The 20,580-nt window shown below is 41.7% G+C and overlaps 1 protein-coding gene across 34 annotated transcripts in view; it reads left to right on the top strand.

Annotated features, from left to right (window-relative positions):
• SAMD12 (sterile alpha motif domain containing 12) overlaps positions 1 to 20,580 on the top strand; it is a 451,161-nt gene that overhangs the window by 413,480 nt on the left and 17,101 nt on the right. The window contains exon 7 of one of the 34 annotated variants that reach the window (XR_015140677.1): positions 18,979 to 19,174. The exons of the other annotated variants lie outside the window; for them this stretch is intronic. The gene's annotated coding sequence lies outside the window, so the exon portion shown is untranslated. The remainder of the gene's footprint in view (positions 1 to 18,978; positions 19,175 to 20,580) is intronic. 34 annotated transcript variants of the gene reach the window in all.

Below are 20,580 nucleotides of genomic sequence, written 5' to 3'. Positions count from 1 at the left end.
TGCTAGTACAGAATGCTATTTCTAAACTGTATATATGATCATGGCACAGTCTCCGCTTTACAGAAGTTCCTAACCACTCATCGCCTACATGATAAAATCTGAACACATTAGCTGAGCATACATGTCTCTTCATGATCCGGCTCCAAACATTAGATGAGGTTGCAAGCCTCCTCCAACTCAATTAACTCATCCTATGACTCAGCCATATCTGATATTGTTTTCACATCTTACCCTTCTGGAAACAAGTGTGTTCCTTGCTTCTTCCACACCTTAGCTTAAGCAAAACTCTTCCAGCAAAAAAAAAAAAAACTCCTCCAGCTATGTCAGGAGATATCCTACTCATAGTGCCGATTCACCTTAAAGCCTCTTCCCACTCCCTGGATGTAATTAATTATTCTTTATGTTTTCTATGCCACTCACATGGCATGTCTCCCACTGGAATATAGTTATTAATAGTTTCTCTTTCTACCTCCCTCCCTGCCAGATTGTGACCCACTTGTGGGCAGAGATGGTTTTAGTTAATATAGATTTGAATTGATGTTACTGCATAAGCCAGACCATAAACACATAGTAAGGGAGACAAAAATATTTTGTTTCTTTAAAATTAATTTTATTGGAGTATAGTTGCTTTACCACAGTTGTGTCAGTTTCTGCTGTACAGCAAAGTGAATCAGCTGTGTGTATACATGTTCCCCCATTTTTGGATTTCCTTCCCATTTAGATCACTACACAGTGCTGAGTGGAGTTCCCTGAGCTATGCAGTATGTTCTCAGTAGTTATCCATTTTATACGTAGGATTAATAGTGTATATACGTCAGTCCCCATCTCCCAATTCCTCCCAACCCCCACTTTCCTCCCTTGGTGTCCTAGCGTTTATTCTCTATATCTTTGTCTCTATTTCAGTTTTGTAAATAATATCATCTATACTTTTTTTCTGGATTCCACATGTATGCATTAATATACATATATTTTTCTATGTCTCATTTACTTCACCCTGTATGATGTCTCTAGATCCACCCATATCTCTATGTTTCATTCCTTTTTGTAGCTGAACAATAATATATACATATCACATCTTCTTTATTCATTCACCTGTCAATGGACATAAAATTTGCTGCCATGTCCTGGCTATAGTAAATAGTGCTGCAAAAAAATTTTTTTTCATTTATTTCTTTTCACTGTGACTTTCTAATTTCTTTTTTTTAATATAAATTTATTTATTTTAATTGGAGGCTAATTACTTTACAATATTGTATTGGTTTTGCCATACATCAACATGAATCCACCACAGGTATACATGTGTCCCCCATCCTGAACCCCCCTCCCACCTCCCTCCCCATCCCATCCCTCTGGGTCGTCCCAGTGCACCAGCCCCAAGCATCCAGTATCATGCATCAAACTTGGGCTGGCGATTCGTTTCATGTATGATATTATACATGTTTCAATGCCATTCTCCCAAATCATCCCACCCTCTCTTTCTCCCTCTCCCACAGAGTCCAAAAGACTGTTCTATACATCTGTGTCTCTTTTGCTGTCTCTCATACAGGGTTATCGTTACCATCTTTCTAAATTCCATATATATGCATTAGTATACTGTATTGGTGTTTTTCTTTCTGGCTTACTTCACTCTGTATAACAGGCTCCAGTTTCATCCACCTCATTAGAACTGATTCAAATGTATTCTTTTTAACGGCTGAGTAATACTCCATTGTGTATATGAACCACAGCTTTCTTATCCATTCATCTGCTGATGGACATCTAGGTTGCTTCCATGAGCACTTCTTTGCCCTCAATTTAATGTCAGGAAGTTTTCCTGCTTGGTTGGGGGTTTTTGTAGGAAATCATATGCAAATAATTCCAGAGACCTTTATATCATCATATTCAACAATGTGTCATTTCACTATGTACACTATGTCCCTCCTGCTTTTTAAACCTTTGGCATAAGAACAAGTTTTGCATATTTGCATAATTACTATTTACATAATTATAAAGTGACCACATCAAAATATGGAAAAGGTGTTCTTTGGGAAGACTTTGATCTATTTGTTTGTTTCATGGCTATAAATTACCAGGAATGGATGAATTAACTGGTAACTGTTTCCATTACCTTTCCAACCTTGACCAAGCCTAGATCTTGTCTCTCTGTGCTTGAATCATGATTATGGCCAATTGGTTCCCAAGGTGTACAACAGGAAATTGAGAAACCCATGAGAATAGCTGTGAACAGTTCTTTGAGAAACTGATTTTACAACATGATGAGAATGGTAGAAGAAAAATGTAGTGATAAACTAAAAACAGACCCTTGGGAAGGATGTAAGATTTTCTTTTAAATGTACACTTCTTAAGGACCTTTAGATTTCAGGCATCTGGCAATTGAAAGGAAACATTTCTTCAGTTCAGTTCAGTCGCTCAGTCATGTCCGACTCTTTGCGACCCCATGAATTGCAGCACGCCAGGCCTCCCTGTCCATCACCATCTCCCGGAGTTCACTCAGACTCACGTCCATCGAGTCAGTGATGCCATCCAGCCATCTCATCCTCTGTCGTCCCCTTCTCCTCCTGCCCCCAATCCCTCCCAGCATCTGAGTCTTTTCCAATGAGTCAACTCTTCACATGAGGTGGCCAAAGTACTGGAGTTTCAGCTTTAGCATCATTCCTTCCAAAGAATACCCAGGACTGATCTCCTTTAGAATGGACTGGTTGGATCTCCTTGCAGTCCAAGGGACTCTCAAGAGTCTTCTCCAACACCACAGTTCAAAGGCATCAATTCTTCGGCACTCAGCCTTCTTCACAGTCCAACTCTCTCATCCATACATGACTACAGGAAAAACCATAGCCTTGACTAGACAGACCTTTGTTGGCAAAGTAATGTCTCTGCTTTTCAATATGCTATCTAGGTTGGTCATAACTTTCCTTCCAAGGAGTAAGTGTCTTTTAATTTCATGGCTGCAGTCACCATCTGCAGTGATTTTGGAGCCCCCAAAAATAAAGTCTGACACTGTTTCCACTGTTAGAGGCTATCAAATCTCATATTCCACAACCTGATAGTCACAGACTGTTAGACTATTAGACAATGCCATAAAATACAGAATCATGGTCATATTATTCATGTAGATCAAAACAATGGATAGATAGCTTTCTAAAATATAAAATAAAAAATTAATAGCCCAGCAGAATTGCTGTAGAGAACAAGATATTATTCACCATGTCCATTACTGAAGGATGTGACGGTGGAATTACACGTAACCAAGTACTCACTCAAAGTGGTGTGTGCATCACAAGACCCTGATTCTCTCAACAGCAGAACTCCCAGGCCAGCCCCTCCAGTCATGAGTAGCCTCAACCATTTACTCAGAGGGCCAGACAAGCATGATCACTTTTAATATATGCCATTACTGTCACCAGATGAGGACTAGAATTCTGATTATAAGGATGCTATCAGATAAATAGTAGAAATCAGGATGATTCTGTTTCATTTCTCTAGTGCTATGTAACAAACTATACCCAAAACTTAGTGGTTTATAATAAAACAACTACCATTTCATTATATCTTACACATTTGAGTGTTGGGAACTGGGGCAGGGCTCAGCTAGGCACCTTTTCGACCTCACATGGCATTGAATGTGGTTCCTATATGGCATTCAGCTGGTGGCAGGGTTGGTCGAAGACAGATTTACTTGTGTTCCTGGTGCTTTGGCAGGGATGGCTGGAAGACTGGGCTCAGCTTTCCACTTTCCGTAGAATCTCAAGGCTTCTCCATGTGGTCTTCCCTATAGTGTGATGAGACTTAACAGACCAAGCTGCCTGCCTCTTACAGGCCAGTCCTAGACCTGGCATAGCATCATGATCCCATTCTCCACTGTTCAAAGCAGACAGAGGCCAACCCAGATTCAAGAAAAGGGAAATAGATGCCATCTCTCATTGAGAGAAAGTGTCAAAGAATATGTAGATGCCTTTCCTCCACAAGAGAATGCAAATTGCCTTGCATATTTGATTTCAGATTTGTGCTGTAGATTTATAACCTAGACAGAATAGATCTGTGTTTATTCCGTTTTTCTAAAAGTATTTATTAAGCATGAGCTTGTTGTGTGCATAGCACTGTGCTGTCTACGGAGAGAGACTGAGAAGAGATACGGGGCGCAGTCTCTCCCCCTCCAGGAATTTGCATCTTGATGTGAATACAAGACAAACACATAGCAAGCAATTAGAGCATATACTAATATAATTAAAGTGGGAAAATGCACATCATAGACCAGTGTGGCCAACACAAATGCCTGTAGGGCTCAGGCAAACCCAGAAAAGAGAGAGAGGTATGCTGTCCTGGGAACAGTCAGGAGTGTGATGGGACTTTGGAGGGCTGGGGAGTTCGTGGCACATCTCAGGAGGTAACTCTGCTCAGCTCCAGCCAACTATTGTCATTTGAGAATATGGGACAATGATGCCACAACTACCAATTTTTCAAAAAAGTATATTCCTCTTCATTTTTGCATTTTAATTAATTTGACAATTAATTAAAATTTGACCTATATGCCACCAATTTTCAGCCCCTAAAAAGATAAGTGCTTTAAAGATTTGTGAAAACAGATGAAGTTAGACCGGAGCAGCACTATTTAAAGTGTGAACTGCACGGGACTTTCCTGGTGGTTCAATGGCTAAGACCCCACCCTCTCAATACAGGGGATCCAGGTTTGATGCCTGGTTGGGGAACTAGATCCCACATGCTGCAACTAAGAGTTTTCATGCCATAGCTAAAGATCTGCATGCCTCAGTGAAGAGCAAAGATCCTGTGTGCCACAACTGAGACTGATACTGTCAAATGAGTGAGTGAGTGAGTAAGTGTGAGCCGCAGACCAAGGCTAGGCTGTACGCTGTGCATGACTAATCCACAGTGGAGTCAATAACTTGAGGATAAGTATTGTGGCATACTCCACAGCACTTCAACACCCACGCCTGTGCCTGGTGTGCTTGTCCTATTGAGGAGGGACCAGTGTTGGTCCTGCAGAACTTGGCTGCAAGCTGTGTTGGTTGTGTGCTTCATGGTAGTCCTGCATTGCAAGAGCATGTGGGACCAAGCCCCATGGAACAGAGCCCCCTGTGAGGCCCCACGGAGAAGCTGGACCTCAAATGATAAAAAGAGTTGGGCTAAGCAAGAGGGGACAGAGAGCTTTACTGGGTATTAGGAATCGTTGTTGTTGTTCAGTTGCTAAGTTGTGTCTGACTCTTTGCGACCCCGTGGACTGCAGCACACCAGCCTTCCCTGTCCTTCACCATCTCCCAGAGCATGCTCAAACTCGTGTCCATTGAGTCAGTGGTGCCATCCAACCATCTCATCCTCTGTCACCCCTTTCTCCTGCCCTCAGTCTTTCCCAGCCTTAGGATCTTTTCCAATGAGTCAGCTCTGCGAATCAGTATTGGAGCTTCAGCTTCAGCATCAGTTCTTCCAATGAATATTCAGGATATTAGGAATAGCATGCCCCCAAAATCATAGGAGAGTTTATTTGTGAGAGATGTTGTGGAAGGCACAGATGGAATGTGGAGTGATGATAGAAAGCCCCAGATACAGCCTCATACCCTGTAACTTACCTTGTGAGGAACACCCCTAGAGGGTCTCGGAAAGCAATTCTCCATTGCTAACTTCCTGAAATGCTTTTTCCACTCTTTTCTCATTTCTTTCAAGATCTGGTTCAAATTCCACTCTCTCAATTTATGCAACAGTGATCACTTTTTTTTTGTATCAACTAATACTTTATTTATACTGTCATCATTCCATGGCCATCCTTCTGTATCTGTGGGGGATTGGCTTCAGAACCTGCCACTGATACCAAAATCCTCAGGTGTTTGTGTTCCATAGTTGGCCCTCCGTATCCTTGGATGTGGAACCCAGAGATATGGAATGCTGACTGTATTATTTATTGAAAAATAACCACATGTAAGTGGACCCACAAAGTTTAAACCCATGTTTTTCAAGGGTCAACTACATACGTATATTATCTTTCCTCCCTAATATTTGATGTACTTTGTGGGCAAAAAACTCCCTTACCCAGCCCTGAGTCCCCTTCAGAATCTAGCAAAATCTCTTGCCCATAGTGAATATTCACGTGTGTGCTGATAAACAAGACACACAGTTCTGCAGGGCAGACTCCTGTGATGAGAGCATTTGGAATAGGTTAGAGCAGAAGAATAAAATGTAAGCAAAGGTCTGAACAATGAATGCTGAGAGCGAGCACTGGAAAAGGATAACCTAATATAGAATGTGCATACAGTATACTTTGCTGACAAAGGTCTGTGTAGTCAAAGTTGTGGTTTTTCCGGTACTCACGTATGGATGTTAGAGTTGGACCATAAAGAAGACTGAGCACTGAAGAACTGATGCTTTCAAACTGTGGGGGAGCTGGAGAAGACTCTTGAGAGTCCCTTGGACAGTAAGGAAATCAAACCAGCCAATCCTGAAGAAAATCAACCCTGATTTTTCCTGACTGATGCTGAAGCTGAAACTCCAATACTTTGGCCACCTAATATGGAGAGCCAATTCACTGGAAAAGACCCTGAGGCTGGGAAAGATTGAAGGCAGGAGGAGAAGGGAGCAACAGAGGACAAGATTGTTGGATGGCATCTCTGATTCAATGGACATGAATTTGAGCAAACTCCAGGAAATGGTGAAGAACAGGGAAGCCCGGTATGCTACATTTCATGGGATTGCACAGTCAGACATGACTTAGTGACTGAACAACAAGGAAAACATTGCACATAAGTTTATTAAGCTGTGGTACATGTATCCCTATGTTAAATGTCCCCAGACTGTTGCAATTCAGTACATTTTCTGTTTCTTCAGTCCTCTGCCAAATCCTACTAAATGGTACCATGTGTGGGTCCCCACTACTGTGTATCCTGATTTACTTCATGGAACTTGTTTGAGTGAGGATGAAAGGGTATTTCCTGTATGTCCATGGAATAAAGAGCACTTTGTAACAGCTTTTTCCCTTGCAATATAGAATCCTCTTAAAGCCTTTTCACTAGTACTACATTTATTTTTGGTATTCTACATCGGGTGTCAGCAAACTTGTGTGTGTGAAGAACCATAGTAAATATTTTTGGCTTTGTGGATTATATGATCTCTGTAGCAACAACTCAGCTCTTCCACTGTAATTTGAAAGTAACCATAAACAATTAATAAATGGATGGGTGTGGTCATTCCAGTGAAACTTGATTTATAAAAACAGGAGGTAGGCTGGATTTTCCTTATAGGTGCTCTAGTTTTCCAGCACCTCTTCTAGATTACTGGAAAGGCCAGACACAAGCTTTTGAAAGAGAGGAATTGGACTGTAACTTCGTTTTTATGTTTAAAAGTAACAGATTTTTCGTTTGTAGAGAAATTTCTCTAGTTTGCTCATTTCTTTTATTTTTAGGTTCTCATTAGTTGTCTGTTTCATACATACTAGTGTATGTATGTCAAACCCAGCCTCCCAATTCATCCCACCCTCTTATCCCCCTTGGTATCTCTACATTTGTTCTCTATGTCTACGTGTCTCTTTCTGCTTTGCAAATAGGTTCGTCTGTATCATTTTTCTAGATTCCACGTGTATGCACTAACATACAATATTTGTTTTGTCTCTTTCTGACTTACTTCACCCTGTATGACACACTCTAGGTCCATCCAGGTCTCTACAAATGGCACAATTTCATTCCTTTTTATGGTTGAATAATATTTCATTGTATATATGTGCCATATCTTCATTATCCATTCCTCGGTTCAGTGGACATTTAGGTTGCTTTCCATGTCCTGGCTATTAATAAATAATGCTATAAAAAAACTACGCTAGTCAGAATGACCATAATAAATCTACAAACAATAAATGTTAGAGAGGGTGTGGAGAAAAGAGAATTCTCTTACACTGTTGGTGGGAATATAAATTGGTGCAGCCACTATGGAGAACAGTGTGGAGTTTTCTTAAGAAACTCAAAATAGAACTACCATTTTTCTTCTTGTTCAGTCATTCCCACTCCTGGGCATATATCCAGAGAAAATCATAATTCCAAAATATACATGCACCCCAATGTTTATAGCTTACTCACTCTATTCAGATCTTTTTAGTCCTTCAAATAAGTTCTCCTTACATCTAACAACTGCGGTAGTAACCTGACCTCTTGATCAACCTCTCATTTAAGTGCTGGGTCCTATCTAATCTCCACCTCCACCTCCAGCTATTGTTCCACTGCATTTTCTACTCTAATCTATTATGTCCAAATGCTGTAAAACACTGTCTCCTGCACAACCAATTTCATTAAGAAATGGTAGCTTTGTCATCAACCAGCAAGTCATGGAAAAGAATGACAATTTCATGAGTGCTGTAATTTTAAAGCACAGATAAACACCAGCAATTTATATTGAGTTCAACACTAAGTTGACTTTCCTTCCCCTTCTTGATTTCCAAAATAGACAACAAGTTTCTAACATCCATACTCATGTTAGATAGCATCCTTCACATATGTCTATTAAAAGGATTCCTGTTTCAGTGATGTCTGGACTTTCCTTAAGACAAAGAAGATCTGTCTCTTTAAGCCTCTTCAGTTAAACATTGCACTGCAAGAGAAAATGCTTGACAGCATTGCCTCTTGAGACACAGACATCTTTACCAAGGGCACACACACTTAGCGTTGGTTCTAACACTACAGAAACCATAGCGTCGGCATGCAGACCGTGAGCCGTTGAGACAAAAGATCTTGACATCCTGGCATAGAAAGTTAACAGCGATATGAAATACATTTGATTGCTGTCTAAAGTAACATCATGGTCAGCCAGACTTCTGTCTCGACGTGGAGCCTTTCTGTCACAAAGACATGACTGATTCCATTCCGTGCATTGGTCTGTCAACAAGGTAATCTACATCTTCTTCAGATTTCATTCTAAATAACCCATGACTGAGATGAATGAGTCCCTAGTGACTCTTACTTGTTTCCACTAAGATATTATTCCTTGAGGCCACCACTGGATATCTAAAAAAGCTTGGGAATTTCACAAGCACATTTGCATCTAATTCATGAACTCTACTCCAAATTCCAGGAAGCATTTACGTTTGTGTGGGGGGCGGGGAGGGGTCTGAAACTTTCCCCCTCTTGAGTATTTCTTAACTCTTCTCTATTTCTTTCTTACATGCGTACGTGCTGAGTCACTTCAGTCATATCCGACTCTTCGCAACCCCATGAGCTGTAGCCCACCAGGCTCCTCAATTTTACAATCAAGAATACTGGAGTGGGTTGCCATTTTTTTTCTCCTGGGGATCTTCCTGACCCAGGGATCAAACGCAAGTCTCTTAGGTCTCCTACATTAACAGGCGGGTTCTTTACCACTAGCGCCACCTGAGAAACCCATTTCTTTCCTGGGCCCAGCAGAACTCAGCTCTTCTAAGGATTTCCAGTGATGGAAGAAATTCCTTGAGGGTGAGGAGAAAGGACTTTCTTAAAATTTTCATTTATAATCTACAGATCTCAAGAAAAAAACAATGAGTTGAATTTTAAGCCCTATACCTCTCTCATCATATGATTAGATGAGAACTGAGCAGTAAGACAATCAGAACCCTCCAAGTCCTGCTTATCCCCAGTAACCCCAGTGTATTAAATATTTATGCACAAGCCTCAGTCCAATAATTAAAAAATCTAGATTGACTTCCAGGTCCTGCTTCTTTAAGGTTCTTGAACAGACCTTCTTAAAGTATCTGTGAAAATTAACAAGGTAGTGAATTTCAATTACCTGTTGCTGCATTAAAAAACCGCCGCTTTTTTTTTTTTTTAATTTTTATTGGAGTGTAGTTGATTTACAATGTTGTGTTAGTTTCAGGTGTACAACAAAGTGAATCAGTTATATGTATACATATATCCATTCTTTTTTAGATTCTTTTCCCATATAGTTCATTACAGAGTATAGAGTAGAGTTCCCTGTGCTATACAGTAGGTCCATAGTCACTTATTTTATATGTAGTAGTGTGTATAAGTCAAGTCCCAATCTTAGAGGCCCACAACAACAAGAGTCACTACTTGGCTATGATTTTGCAGTTTGGGTGACTCAACAAGGAGCTCATCTTTTCCCCCACATGTTATCAGCTGGGGCTGAGATCCACATCCAAGGTGGTGCACTCCAATGGCTAGCAAGTTAGTCAAGGCAGGTGGCTAGTTGCTCAGCTGGGGTGTCAGCTGGGAACCTCAGTTCTCCTCTATGTGGGCCTTTCCATGTGGCCCCTTGGCTTACTTATAACATGGTGGCTGGGTTCTCAGAGGGAGGAAGCAGAACTTTCCAATCCTCCCAGAGATTAGGTCCAGTGCCATTTCTGCCATATTCTGTTAGACAAAGCAGTCACAGGCCTGGCCCAGATTTTAAGGAGTAGGAAAAAAATACCCCAACCGGAGTTAGGAAGAGGGGCTGTGACAAGAATTTGCAGCCGTCTCTCACTCAGAAATCAAAATACTTTGATTTCCATGGAGATAACTCATAGTTTTTAGTTCCTAGAATGTAAATTTTATCCCAAAAGAGTCATATTTCAATCCAGTATTTTATCTCTTTGCAACCATATGAGACTTATCCTCCCTGCACTCTTTTGAGATCCACCACTCTGTTATTAAATGGAAAGGAGTATGAAATTTGTTGAGCATCTGTTAGGCATAATACCCATAATATATGTTATTTTATTTACTGTATTTCTTTGCTTCTGAGGTATACTATTAACACTTCTGAATTGTACCTTTTACATTATAATCACTGTAGGTCATATGGCAGTCTTGGCTACATGAACTTGGATGACTGTTGATATTTTTATCATCTCACTCAAGTTATATATACTATTAGCACTTCACCTGTTGAGTTTAATTGCTATTTTAAAATGTCTTCAAAAAAAATAAAATGTCTTCAGAAATATTACACTATAATTTGGCATTGAAGCAAAAATTTATCCTGAATGCTGAAAGTCATGGAACTAGAACACCATTAGCGAGGCAAATGTTTGACATTGGGATAATGACCTCAATTTCATATTTTTCTGCAAAGCAGTAATCATGAGCTTTACACTGCCTAAAGGAAGATGCCACGAGTAGACGAAGGTGTATTGATTTTATTACTAGGATGCATGCAAAAGGAATGCCTGTCATACATAAAGCTTGCACCTAAAAGTACGGAAATTGCCAGGTTCTTCAGAGCAAATGAAAGAAATACCAAAGAAACTAAATATCATGCATTGTTCAGGATGGTCACAAAAAAAGCATTATCTCATAGTTCCATGAGCAGTGTTTTCTTCTCCTTCCTTTGTCCACGATGTATGCTTAGTCGCTCAGTCATGTCTGCCTCTTTTTGACCCCATGGTCTGTAGCCTGCCAGGCTCTTGGGTCTATGGGATTCTCCAGGCAAAAATATTGGAGTGGGTTGCCATGCTGTCCTCCAGGGGATCTTCCCAACCCAGGGATTGTACCCAGGTCTCCCTCATTGCAGGCAAATTCTTTACTGTCTGAGCCACCAGGGAAGCCTATGAATACTGGAGTGGGTAGCCTGTCCCTTCTCCAGGGGATCTTCCCAACCCAGCAATCAAACCAGAGTCCCCTGCATTGCAGGCAGATTCTTTACCAGCTGAGCTAGCAGGGAAGCCCTTGTCCATGATACGTTAAAAAAAAATGCATTTTGGATTCAATGAAATATAGTAGTTCTCACAAAACCATCTGTAAACCACACATGAATTTCCTCCTTTTACAGATGAAGGAACCTTGGCTTAGACAGGTTAAAAAACTTGATCAGTCTTAAGACTAGCAAGTAGAAAAATCACTGATGTTCATTACCCCACAGTGATTCCTTAAAATTGTAGAGCAACACAGGTGGGTAGTTCTAGGAAGATACTAAATGTTGTATGATGACAGCCATTCCACTGCCATCCCCAGTACACTTCACAAACATGAATGCAGTGGCACTTGCAGTGCCCTGCAAACCAAACTCCTCCTCTCAAGAGAGAGCTTTCCACAGGGCTGGGCCCCTGCCCAGGATCCCCGCACAGTCCTGCTGAGAAGACAACTAATAAAAAAGCTCATTCGTGCAGAGTTTTGGTGACTCAATCGATAAAGAATCTGCCTGTGATGCAGGAGACCCGGGTTCAATCCCTGGGTCAAGAAGATCCCCTGGAGAAGGGAATGGCTACCCACTCCAGTATTCTTGCCTGGGAATCCCATAGAGAGTGCTCTGACAGGCTACAGACCTTGAGATCACATAGAGTCGGACACGACTTAATGACTAAGCCACCACCAATAAGCAATCAGAAATTAATGCTCTGAAATAGTGACTTTTAAAGAACAATTTTCCAACTCTTAAATTCTCAAGTTACTATGCCTAGAATGTGGGTCAGATACCACTTGGCCAAACTATCACTTTAAGGCAGTACATCAAGCATCCCCTGGCACCTTACAGGCAAGAGCTATGGTTTGGGCCACTGCTTGCTCTAAGGAGCAAGGAGACCCTAAGGAGATATGGGAAGCTTCCTCTATCCCATCCTATCTGGGCCAGCTCCTTGTGAGGCTACCATAGCAGTCAGTAAGGGCCTGCCGCCCTCTTCTGCATTTCCACTGAAGAGACAGAGGGGAAGCAGTTTAAGGGCCCCTCCTACCCTAATGAGAGAGACTCCATCACTTCGATGACAGTCTTTCATTAGGTGTCACTGTCACATAACTTCAGTTCACTTCAGTCTCTTAGTTGTGTCCAACTCTTTGCAACCCCATGCACTGCAGCACACCAGGCTTCCCTGTCCATCACGAACTCCCGGGAACTTACTCCCAGAGCTCATCACCATAGAGTCAGTGATGCCATCCAACCATCTCATCCTCTGTCATCCCCTTCTCCTCCTGCCTTAAATCTTTTCCAAACATCAGGGTCTTTTCAAATGAGTCAGTTCTATGCATCAGGTGGCCAAAGTATTGGAGTTTCAGCTTCAGCATCAGTCCTTCCAATGAATATTCAGGACTGATTTCCTTTAGGATGTACTGGTTGGATCTCCTTGCAGTCCAAGGGACTCTCAAGAGTCTTCTCCAACACCACAGTTCAAAAACATCAGTTCTTCAGCACTCAGCTTTCTTTATAGTCCAACTCTTACATCCATATGTGACTGCTGGAAAAATCATAGCTTTGACTAGATGCACCTTTGTTGGCAAAGTAATGTCTCTGCTTTCTAATATGCTATCTAGGTTGGTCAGCTTTTCTTCCAAGGAGCAAACGTCTTTTAATTTCATGGTTGCAGTCACCATCTGCAGTGATTTTGGACCCCAAAAAATAAGGTCTGTCAGTGTTTCCATTGTTTCCCCATCTATTTCCCATGAAGTAATGGGACCAGATGCCATGATCTTAGTTTTCTGAATGTTGAGTTTTAAGCCAACTTTTTCACTCTCCTCTTTCACTTTCATCAAGAGGCTCTTTAGCTCTTCTTCACTTTCTGTAATGAGGGTGGTGTCATCTGCATATCTGAGGTTTATTTCTCCCAGCAATCTTAATTCCACTTTGTGCTTCATCCAGCCCAGCATTTCACATGATGTAGTCTGCATATAAGTTAAATAATCAGAGTGACAGTATACAGCCTTGACGTACTCCTTTCCCAGTTTGGAACCAGTCTGTTGTTCCATGTCCAGTTCTAACTGTTGTTTCCTGACCTGCATACAGATTTCTCAGGAGGCAAGTAAGGTGGCCTGGTATTCCCATCTCTTGAAGAGTGTTCCACAGTTTGTTGTGATCCACACAGTCAAAGGCTTTGGCATAGTCAGTAAAGCAGAAGTACATGTTTTTTGGAACTCTTTTGTTTGTTCGATGATCCAATAGATGTTGGCAATTTGATCTCTGGTTCCTCTGCCTTTTCTAAAACCAGCTTGAACATCTGGAAGTTTGCAATTCACATATTGCTGAAGCCTGGCTTGGGGAATTTTGAGCATTACTTTACTAGTGTGTGAGATGAGTGCAATTGTGCGGTAGTTTGAGCATTCTTTGGCATTGCCTTTCTTTGGGATTGGAATGAAAACTGACCTTTTCCAGTCCTGTGGCCACTGCTGAGTTTTCCAAATTTGCTGGCATTTTGGGTGCAGCACTTTCATAGCATCATTATTTAGGATTTCAAATAGCTCAACTGGAATTCCATCACCTCCACTAGCTTCGTTTGTAGTGATGCTTCCTAAGGTCCACTTGACTTCACATTCCAGGATGTCTGGCTCTAGGTGAGTGATCACACCATTGTTGTTATCTGGATTGTGAAGATCTTTTTTATACAGTTCTTCTGCATATTGTTGCCACCTCTTCTTAATATCTTCTGCTTCTGTGAGGTCCATACTATTTCTGTCCTTTATCGAGCCCATCTTTGCATGAAATGTTCCTTTGGTATCTCTGATTTTCTTGAAGAGATCTCTAGTCTTTCCCATTCTGTTGTTTTCCTCTATTTCTTTGCATTGATCGCTGAAGAAGGCTTTCTTATTTCTCCTTGCTTTTCTTTGGAACTCTGCATTCAAATGAGCATTTCTTTCCTTTTCTCCTTTGCCTTTCTCTTTGCTTCTTTTCTCAGCTAAGACCTCCTCAGACAACCATTTTGCCTTTTTGCATTTCTTTTTCTTGGGGATGGTCTTGATCACTTTCTCCTATACAATGTCATGAACCTCCATAGTTCTCAGGCACTCTGTCTGTCAGATCTAATCTCTTGAATTTATTTGTCACTTCTACTGTATAATCATAAGGGATTTGATTTAGATCATACCTGAATGGTCTAGTGGTTTTCCCTACTTTCTTCAATTTAAGTCTGAATTTTGAAAATTGCATGCCCGGGACCTTTTAAAGCAGGTCACCATTATCTTCATTATCTCCACTATAGTTTGGCCTCAGATCAAACAATAGGGAGGGAACACAGCCCTGCCCTTCAACAAAAAAATTGAATTAAATATTTCCTAGCATGGCCCTGCCCATCAGAACAACACCCAGTTTTCCCCTCAGTCAGTCTCTCCCATCAGGAAGCTTCTATAAGCCTCTTATCCTTATCCATCAGAGGGCATACAGAATAAAAACCACAGTCACAGAAAACTAATCAAACTGATCACATGGACCACTGCCTTGTCTAACTCAATGAAATTATGAGCCATCCCATGTAGGGCCACCCAAGACAGATGGGTCATGTTGGAGAGTTCTGACAAAATGTGGTCCACTGGAAAAGGAAATAGAAAACCACTTCACTATTCTTGCCTCAAGAACCCCATGAACAGTATGAAAAGGCAAAAAGATAGGAAATTGAAAAATTAACTCCCCAGGTCAGCAGGTGCTCAATATGCTCCTGGAGATCAGTGGAGAACTAACTCCAGAAAGAATGAAGAGACGGAGCCAAAGCAAAAACAACACCAGCTGTGGATGTGACTGGTGATAGAAGTCAAGTGTGATGCTGTAAAGAGCAATATTGCATAGGAACCTCAAATGTTAGTTTCATGAATCAAGGTATTTTGGAAGTGGTTAAACAGGAGATGGCAAGAGTGAACATTGACATTTTAGGAATCAGTGAACTAAGATGGACTGGAATGGGTGAATTTAACTCAGATGACCATTATATCTACTACTATGGGCAAGAATCCCTTAGAAGAAATGAAGTAGCCATCATAGTCAACAAAAGAGTCCACAATGCAGTACTTGGAAGCAATCTCAAAAATGACAGAATAATCTCTGTTTGTTTCTAAGGTAAATCATTCAATATGACAGTAATCCAAGTCTATGCCCCAACCAGTAATACTGAAGAAGCTGAAGTTGAATGGTTCTATGAAGACCTACAAGACCTTCTAGGACTAACTCCCCAAAGATATTTCCTTTTCATTGTAGTATACAGGAACGCAAAAGTAGGAAGTCAAGAGATACCTAGAGTAACAGGCAAATTCAGCCTTGGAATACAAAATGAAGCAGGGAAAAGGGTAACAGAGTTTTGTCAAGAGAACGCACTGGTCATACACCTTCTTCCAACAACACAAGAGAATACTCTACACATTGGCATCACCAGATGGTCAATACCAAAATCAGATTCATTATATTCTTTGCAGCCAAAGATAGAGAAGCTCTATACAGTCAGCAAAAACAAGACCAGGAGCTGATTGTGGCTCAGATCAGTTCAGTTCAGTTCAGTCACTCAGTTGTGTCTGACTCTTTGATACCCCATGAACCACAGCACACCAGACTTCCCTGTCCATCACCAACTGCTGGAGTCTACCCAAACCCATGTCCATTGAGTCAGTGATGCCATCCAACCATCTCATCCTCTGTCGTCCCCTTCTCTTCCTGCCCTTAATCTTTCCCAGCATCAGGGTCTTTTCAAATGAGTCAGCTCTTTACATCAAGTGGCCAAAGTATTGGAGTTTCAACTTCAACATCAGTCCTTCCAGTGAACACCCAGGACTGATCTCCTTTAGGATGGACTGGTTGGATCTCCTTGTAGTCCAAGGGACTCTCAAGAGTCTTCTCCAACACCACAGTTCAAAAGCATCAATTCTTCAGCACTCAGCTTTTTTCTAGTCCAACTCTCACATCCATACATGACTACTAGAAAAACCATAGCCTTGACTAGACAGACCTTTGTTGGCAAAATAATCTCTCTGCTTTTTAATAATGCTGTCTAGGTTGGTCATAACTTTCCTTCCAAGGAGTAAGTGTCTTTTAATTTCATGGCTTCAGTCACCATCTGCAGTGATTTTGGACCCCCAAAAATAAAGTCAACCATTGTATCCACTGTTTCCCCATCTATTTGCCATGAAGTGATGGGACCAGATGCCATGATCTTCGTTTTCTGAATGTTGAGCTTTAAGCCAACTTTTTCACTCTCCTTTTTCACTTTCATCAAGAGACTCTTTAGTTCTTCCTTACTTTCTGCCATAAGAGTGGTGTCATCTGGATATCTCAGATCATGAACTCCTTATTGCCAAATTCAGACTTAAATTGAAGAAAATAGGGAAAACCACTAGACCACCGTCACATAGTTACTTAGTTTAGAGACTGCTGAGTGCTCAGGGCCAAACAAAGATGCATAAAATACAAGCCCTTCACATATGAAGTTTCCCTAAGCAGGAGGGTGGGTGAATCTTGGGCAGAATTCCCAGCCACATGTGTTAACAGTAATGAGCACCCTTCCTTCTGTAATATTATCCACGATGTTATATGATAGTGGTTTTCCCTGTGTACAGATCTCTCCATAGACTGGAAGCTTCCTGAGGGCAATGACAAGGATTATTCATCTTTATGTCTTTGGTGTCTTGCATAGTGCCTGGTACAGCAATCCAAAAATGATGTTCATTTCTTTTGTTCATTCATTCAACAAAATCTTGCAGAGGTTCTGAACAGGGAGAGAGGTGCTTTATGAGAATATATAAGGCCATGTTGAAGTGGCCTGTGAGATGGCCCAATAGGAACAGGGGAATCGGGGCAGGAGGATGAGGAAGGAAGGAAGGACCATGTAAACAAAGGAGGGCAGGATGGGACAAATTCCATCAGTTACTATGCCTGGAATGCAGGGTGGATACCTCTGGAAGAATGGGCTGAAGTGTAATTGTAAAGGGCCTGGAATATTGGGCCAAGTATTCTTCTTGAATTGGTGCCATTAGACAGAATCTCTTTACTCTCCTCAGAACACTCAGGAGGTGGCATTGCTCTGGAGGAGACTGGGGAATCAGGGTCCAGGGGGCTTCTCTTTTAGAAAAATGTGCTGGGGATTTGTCTTCCGTCTTGGAAATGATATAGAGTGAATGCCGCGTAAGAACCAGAAGACTCCAGAGCTTATCTGTGTTGCTGATGATATTTCCTTAGGGAGGAGGCAATGCATTATAACCAAGAGTCTAGGGTACCAGCTTCCATCCTGGCTCCATCCATTATCATCAGTGCGACCCAACCACTGTGCCTTAGTTTTCTGGATTGATAATGGAGTTATCAAAGTTAGCAAACTGGAGTTGATAATCACATCATCTCAAAGGTGTTAAAAGGTTTAAAGGAAATGATGCTCAGAAACCTATGAGAACAGTACTTCTTGGAAGGTAAGTGTTCCCCAAACGTTAACTACGATCATCTCTTCTCTTCTGTGGACCTTGGTTTCCTCACCCAAAGGCAGATAATTCATGTTCCCAACCACTTCTCCTGGGCCCTGACAGAATAAAATACGATTAAATGCATGAAAGCAATTTGGTAGTCAAGCTCTGCATAGCGGCAGGGTAGAGATAAGGCTGTTAATTATGATGTCCTTGGGTGAAACATAATCCCAAGAGCCTGGACAGGAAGGTGGGGTGTTCACGTATTTTCAGGTTGCTGGTTACAGGTGGGTGTGTGTGAATGACTTCTCTAGATGAAGAATGTCAAGATGAGGGCTCTAGTGTTTGACTGGTCAAAGATGGAATAAAGATGGAAATAGGGAAATTTCCTAAGCAAGAAATAAATAAGGTTGCAGCCCTACAGCCTTGTAAGCCATATAATTTCAAACTTCATAGTCTCAGACATCTGGGCTCTATTACCTGAAATCCCATTAAACCTTCAGTTTCATAATTCTGTGTAGAACTTGGTAAATTGCAAGATTCTGCTTATGGCCACCAGCCAGTTCAAGCAATTAATCACAAGGGTCCCGGAGCAGGATTGCAACTCATGCCAAATGGATTCTTTAAGGGGAAACTGTGTACACAAAAGAAATAGCCCCATCCACACAGTTTTGTAGCAACATGCTTTGTAGCTCTGCCAACCCAGAGAAATTATCTGTTATCATTAAGACATCCAAGTCTCATAACTTTTTCCTCAATGGAAATTCGTACTCACCAGCCCAAAGAAGATCCTCAAACCTCGTTAACTGTAATGTAGACTGTAACATGCCCAGAGCCAACAAGTCCAGTTCAGACTAAATGAAACCCTACCCTTTACCCACCCTCAGCGTTTTCTCCTTTGAGGGAACTCAACATGAACTGAGCTGTCTTTCCTTTTGAACTTTTCTAGAATGCCTGGACTGTTTGCATTTGCCCATATGTTCCAGGCCAAAGGGCCAAAACCCACAGCAGAGAAGTAACCTTGGAGCCTCTCTTCAGAATCCTGCTAGACATAGCCCAGGGTGAAAGGGCCCATCACAAAGGAATTATTTCTCCTAAGACTTCTTGCTTGGTTTTGCCAACTTGAAAGAGTTTATGTAAACAAGGTAATCTTCTATACTTTAGAGCGTTTATAAAGCCTTTCCTAATTACTGTTTTGTTTAGAGAGAGACTGGGAACATGATGGAGAACGGAGGGGAGCCTTGAGCCCTCCCTTCAGGCAGCAGAAAGGGGAGAGGGTGGCAGTCAGAATAAAGTTTATGATATGGGGAAAAGTATTGTGACTTCACCTTGCTTTTTAGGTTTCTTCTTTCTGAAACCCCCTTTATGCGAAATCGCTCAGTCCCCGTTTCTAATGCCACACAGCAGCCGTCTAGTTTAGTAGCCACTAGGTACACGTGACCATTTAAATTTAAATGAGTTGGGGCTTCCCTGGTAGTCCAGTGGTTCAGCCTGTACTTTCAGTGCAGGCAGTGAGGGTTCAATACCTGGTTGGGGAAGATCCTACATGCCTCATGGCCAAAAATTTTTTTAAATTAAAGTAGATATTTTCAGAGTCTTTAAAAGAAAGAAAAAGAAAGTAAATTTAAATGAATTAAAATTAATTTTATAGAAACATTAGCTACATGTCAAGTGCTCAAAATAGCCACAGGTGCTTAATGGCTGCCATACTGGATAAACCTGTGGTGCTGGAGAAGACTCTCGAGAGTCCCTTGGACAGCAAGGAGATCAAACCAGTCAATTCTAAAGGAAATAAACCCTGAATATTCATTAGAAGGACTGATGCTGAAACTGAAGCTCCAATATTTTTGGCTACCTGATATGAAGAGCTAACTCTCTGGAAAAGACCTTGATGCTGGGCAAGATTGAGCGCAGAAGGAGAAGGGACGACGGAAGAAGAGGTGGTTGGATGACATCACCAACTCAATGGACTTGACTTTGTGCAAACTCCAAGAGATAGTGAAGGACAGGGAAGTGCTGCATGGACGGGTGTGCCGCAGTCCATGGGGTTGCAAAGAGTCCGACATAAGTGAGAAACTGAATGACAAAGAACATTTCCATCATTGCAGAAGCTCCTTTGGATGGTGCTGCTCTAGATGAAGAACCTCAACAGCCTTGCTACTCAAAGTGGAGGGCACAGACCTGCAGCACTGGTATCACCTGAGAACGTGTTAGACATGTTTGATCTGCATTTTAACAAGATACCCTGGTGACTCCTCAGATCAGATCAGTCGCTCAGTCGTGTCCAACTCTTTGCGACCCCATGAATCGCAGCACACCAGGCCTCCCTGTCCATCACCAACTCCAGGAGCTCACTGAGACTCACGTCCATCGAGTCAGTGATGCCATCCAGCCATCTCATCCTCTGTCGTCCCCTTCTCCTCCTGCCCCCAATCCCTCCCAGCATCAGAGTCTTTTCCAATGAGTCAACTTTTCACATGAGGTGGCCAAAGTACTGGAGTTTCAGCTTTAGCATCATTCCTTCCAAAGAAATCCCAGGCAGTTCTTCGGC

Source organism: Bos grunniens, chromosome 14 (genome assembly GCF_055505025.1).
Source record: "Bos grunniens cultivar Pamir isolate PY7600 chromosome 14, Bosgru_T2T1.0, whole genome shotgun sequence".
Taxonomy (NCBI): Eukaryota; Metazoa; Chordata; class Mammalia; order Artiodactyla; family Bovidae; genus Bos; species Bos grunniens.
The sequence above is the reverse complement of the archived record's forward strand: the minus strand, read 5'-3'. Positions and strand labels throughout refer to the sequence as shown.